The following is a 5,453-nucleotide window of genomic DNA, read 5'->3' on the forward strand; positions in this document are numbered from 1 at the left end:
CCTGACCCAGTTGATTTACCCTGTAATCTTACTTCCGAGCGCGAGAGGTAAAACGAGCTGCTCTTATCAATTAATAGCTGAAGAAAAATGTAGATTTCAAGTTCAATGGAAGAGCTGTTTATTCCAGGGAACTACAGAAATGAAGAAGCGGTCCCCGCTATGCTGGGAAATGGGGCTGAGGGCTCGGGGGTGGAGGAGGAGAAGAGGGGTGCTGAAGATAATTTTTTTTCTTTTTCTTAAGAGTTTGAATTACTGTGCAATCTTGGATTTTCTAGTGACCTGTGTTAACGCCCTGAGGCTACAACAGACCTATAATGGATCTATTTCTGTATTGTGCGGCAGTATCGGAGTTTAAAACAGCAGTCGTGGTAAATGCATATAATGAGACCAGTGCTTCCTTCTCATCCCCGAGGTCACAACCCTGCTCGGCCTCTCAAAGTTCTTCCTCAGCTCCCTTCTAGAATCCTCCAAGGTTTCTGTCCTGTCCTGAGCAGACACAGACGTTGCTTTAGGGATATGAGATGAGGGTGAGGAAAAGACTCTGCCCTCACCCCCCAAACCTCCCAGCCCTGCTTTGCCCACCCCCACCCCCATCCCACTTCCCACTATCAGAAACCGACCTCAATGGGTTAAGGTATTGTTCCGTGTTCAAATACCTCGGGGAGGTATAACACATTCTCTTCACCAGTCATTAATAATGTAGTGTTCATTCCACAAACATTTGATATTTGTTGAATTTATTCATAACATGAATGAATGAGAGTCAGGGGGCGAGAAGACATGTTGGAGTCCAGTGCTGCCTTGCCGCTGGGAGCGTCCCTCCTCAGGAGATCTCCCAAGTCGCTGCCAGTCCCAGCACTGTCTGCCTCTAAGGCAACTGTGGGCATGGGCACATGGGCACAGCCAGGCGGTGACGATGGGTGGGCGATGCCTGGGAGAGCCGGAGACACAACAGAATGAGCGTGGAAATTCATCCGACGGCTCGGGGTCTTTGATCTGTTTTGTATCAACCTGAAGCCATGGGTCCAGTTTCCAGAATTCAGCACAGAGCCTGGCACACAGTAGGTGCCCTGTAACATTGGAGTTAAAAAGTACAGGGGAAATGACAACACTGGAACAGAGTACTCCAAACTGGGTGGCGGGAAACAACAGAAATGTATTGTCCTGCAGCTCTGTCAGGCGGAACTCCCAAAACAAGGTTCTGGCCAAGCCATGCTCCCCCAAAAGCCTCTAGTCAAGGCTCTCGCCTCATCTCTTCCAGATGCTGATAGCCCAGGCATTCCTTGGCTTGTGGCAGCAAACCTCCAATCTCTGCCTCCGTCTTCACATGGCCGTCTTCCCTGTGTTCATAGGCTGTCCTTCTGTGCATGTCCATGTCCACATTTACATCCTCCCATAAGGGCCTCAGTCCTATTGGATTACGGCCCATCCTAGGATCTCACCCAAACTTGGCTACATCTACAAAGGGCCTATTTCCAAAAAGCTCATATTCACAAGTACCAGGAGTTAGAATAAAATTCAACCCCCAATTTACAATGAACTGAAACGTGGGTGTGGAAGCTCTTAGTGATTAAGAAGTGTTTATGCAAATGTAGGCCAAGGAACTCAGCCTTGCCTTACCTCCCAACCATTAGGCTACCCACAAAGAGTTTCAGAACAAGGACTGTGAAGTCCAACTTGGGGGTGTGAAGACAAATGAAGGGGAAGATGATAGACAAAGAGGTCAAGGGCACGAAAAGACAAAGTTTACTACCTTCATGGGGTTGCCTGGACCGCGTTCAGGTCCCGAGTGAGTGAGGTGACCTCAAATACTCATGTGCAAATACCCAGACCTCCCAGAATGAGACTGGCAGGCAGGTGACACCATTCACCAAGGCCACACTGGAGAGAATGGAAATCACTGGTTCACAGTCGTCTGTATGTCTCTTCTTATCAAGGATTCAGGAGGTCACTTAATGAAGAAAGGCTTTAGTAAGCACCAGGAAGTTGTTAAGCAACACATTACTCAGAAGACAGACATGGTCCCTGACCGCCCGGGTCTGGGTTCTAAGGAGCACAGGACAGCCATGTATCTATTTTATGTCTTTTCTTTCCCTTTCCTTTTTTGGGGGTTAGCACCAGGGAAGAATTGCATTCCAGTTGATTAGGAACCACGAGTCTAAATTTTAGTTCCAGACTGAATAGTAATTTTTTTTTCCTGAAGGTTTGAATAAATCATCGAATCTGCTTAAGTTTCAACTATTTTCAGCATTTCTATGCAAGGGGCATTTTCTTGTTTGTGACGACTGCAATTCCTGGGTTTGCAAAACTGTAATTTTGATAAAGATAGGAGAGGTTTTCATGGAAGAAAGATAGTTTAATTTTCACACTGATTTGACTGCAAAGGAGATAAGTCAGATGAACTATCCATTCAGGTAAACCAGTGGTCGGCAAACTGCGGCTCACGAGCCACATGCGGCTCTTTGGCCCCTTGAGTGTGGCTCTTCCACAAAATACCGACTTCTGCACATGGGCCACGAAGGTTCAACCGCACTGTATGTGCACGCCCACATGTGGTATTTTGTGGAAGAGCCACACTCAAGGGGCCAAAGAGCCACATGTGGCTCGCGAGCCGTGGTTTGCCAACCACTGAGGTAAACCATTGAACCGCAAGATAATAAGTGCATATAATCCATCCTGTTCCCCTTTTCGCTTTGAATGCCAGGAAGCTCAAAGCTAACTATACCATTCAGTTAAAATACTAATATTAGTCTAGGGACCTGTTTCCGTTCTCTATTGCTGTGAACAAACTTACACCCAAACTCAGTGGCTCAAAACAACCATTTATTTTTATCTTTCATGGTCCTGTGAGTTAACAGGACTCGGCTAAGCAGTTCTTGCCTGGGGAGTCACGTGCAGCTTCTGCTGGATGGTGGCTGGGGTTGGAATCCTTTAAAGGTCCAACGATGCTACATGTTCAGCATGGTTTGCTCATTCACATGTCTGGTACCTGGGCTGAGGTGGCTGGCGTGGCTGGAGGCTGGCCGAGCACCTCTCTCTCTCCCTCCACATGGCTAGCTTGAGCTTTCTCAGAGTTCACACATGGCAGCTGGCTTCCCCAGAAGAAATGCCACCCTGCATGTTGTAATGGGAGCTGTGGTTCATGGCGGGTCCACTCTGGAAATATGCTACCACAGATATTTGTAACCTTCTATTCTTTATAGTCTTATCAGAGATGTATCTTTCTTTGTGAGCCTTTTTTGGAAGCAGGCAAGTGTGAATAATACACAAACAATGCTTCACTCTTATCTAGGGCTTGATCATTTATCACGCACCCACCTATGCTACCTTACCTAGTTTTCACGACACCATGGAAAAGAGCCGATCAGCAACTTTATCCCCATTTTTATAGACTTGGAGACTGAGCTTAGAAAAGGATTAGTGACCTGCCTGTGGTAACACAGCTAGGAAGTGATGGGCTAGGCCCTGACTGTCGTGTCTCTGCCATGACAATCTATGTTCTCAAGCACCTGGCAAAGCATTGATGAAGACCTAAGTCTAAAACCCAGGTGTGACTCCTCCACATGCTGCACAACACTTGCTTGCCTCTCCATCACCCCCTTCCACAGCAGGAGTTTAAGGGCTGTGATGTGCGCTTGAGTCCTTGAGCCAAATGCCTAATCTAAACCTGCTCTGCCATTTCCTCGATTGGGTCTTTCCAATGACTCAGTTTCTTCATCTGTAAAATGGGGCTGCTGCTGATGTCATAAGGATTAAATGAATTAATTCATTAAAATAATACTTGATAAGAACTTTAAAAAGAAATCTCTCCCCAGCCGGTATGGCTCAGTGGTCAAGTGTCGACCTATGAACCAAGAGTTCATGGTTCGATTCCTAGTCAGGGCACATGCCCGGGTTTCAGGCCCGATACCCAGTGTGGGGCATGCAGGAGGCAGCCGATCAATGATTCTCTCTCATCATTGGTGTTTCTATCTCTCTCTCCCTATCCCTTCCTCTTTGAAATCTATCTATAAGTACATATATATATATATATACACACACACATATATATACATACACACACACATATATATGAAGAAATCTCTCAGGACAAGCTGTAGAGATAAGTAGCTTCTAAGAGCTACTTCTGTGTGTTTTTATTGATTTTGCCTGGACCTTGCTAAGCACCCATATAGGTACAGATGATCTTGACGTTTCGTTTGACTTGACATTGTATATTACCGATAGACTGAAAGCTGAGTCGCTGTTAATGTTTGCCTGCGCATCGTGATTCCGGCAGCAGGATGCGGTTATAAAACACTGTCAGGACTTGTAGACACAGCCCGCGTTCCCCATGCCGTCATGTGCACGCACTCTCTCTCCTCCATTATTTACAGTGACATTCCCTCCCTCAGTGCCCAGGCGCTCTGTCCTCTCACTCTCTGTCCCAAATGGATCTGCACATTCACACTCAGCTTCTCTCCACTCCACTCCTTTTCACACGCAGGTTCTTCTCAACACGCTCACCCCAAGATCGCCTTCCACCTACGGACACGCGCCCTTGACCTTCTGCCTTCCAGTGTACTAGTAACTTCCTTCCTCAGACCCTCAGTATACAGATATTTCTGTGCTCATTGAACCTGAAATATCCTCTTCCCATCCCAGGTCCCCCAGGGATGGCAGGAGAAGTCTCTGTAGCCATGCCCAGCTGGGCAGGTTGCAGACCGAGGTTTGAGTGAGGCGGCTACGGACACCTAGCTGCACCTGCCCAGCGGGGTTCAGCTCACAAAGCTCTTTATTAATGACCAGAGAATGGATTGCTCCCCCCCCCCCAGCCTGCCCACCTGGACACAGCAAAACAGCCCGTGTGCAGCCCAGAGAACATCTGGCAGCAGCTGCTTAAGAGGCAAGTGCTCCTGACACGAGACAAGGCTTGGCTAAGGGAAGCTGCCTGCTTTTTCCCAGCTCAGGGTGGGGAAGAATCCAGCTGAATATGCACCTCTTCAGAAGGGCAAAGAGCCAAAAATAACCAAGAGCAACAGCATTTCATCTGACAGGTCCAGAAATACAGCTCGGAGCACACCAGGGCTACAGCGTGCATGATTTGCAGACCTTCAGCATTCCCATAGAAATACCGGGAAAACTCTTAGGTTACCCTCCTAAGAGCTTCCATCCCCTCTTCACTACAGCTTCTCAAAGCAAGGGCTCTGTGGCCCATAGGGAGAGAGGGGGCGGAGTCAGGGACCTGAGGCTCAGAAGAAGGGGTGTGGGGACCAGGATGTGAGGATGGTTTCTGGTAGACTAGCCTAAGGAAGAAAGAAATGGGAAGTAATTGGTTAATATGGAGGGTGCAAAACAGACAGGAAATGGACTTAGGGAAGGTAAAGCCTAAGTGTCACAGGAAACCTGGGAGCACCAACGTTCCACGTGGCACGCAGGAGTGAGCTAGACGCTGACCGTCACCCTCAGCAGGA

Source organism: Myotis davidii, unplaced genomic scaffold (genome assembly GCF_000327345.1).
Source record: "Myotis davidii unplaced genomic scaffold, ASM32734v1 scaffold743, whole genome shotgun sequence".
Lineage (NCBI taxonomy): Eukaryota > Metazoa > Chordata > Mammalia > Chiroptera > Vespertilionidae > Myotis > Myotis davidii.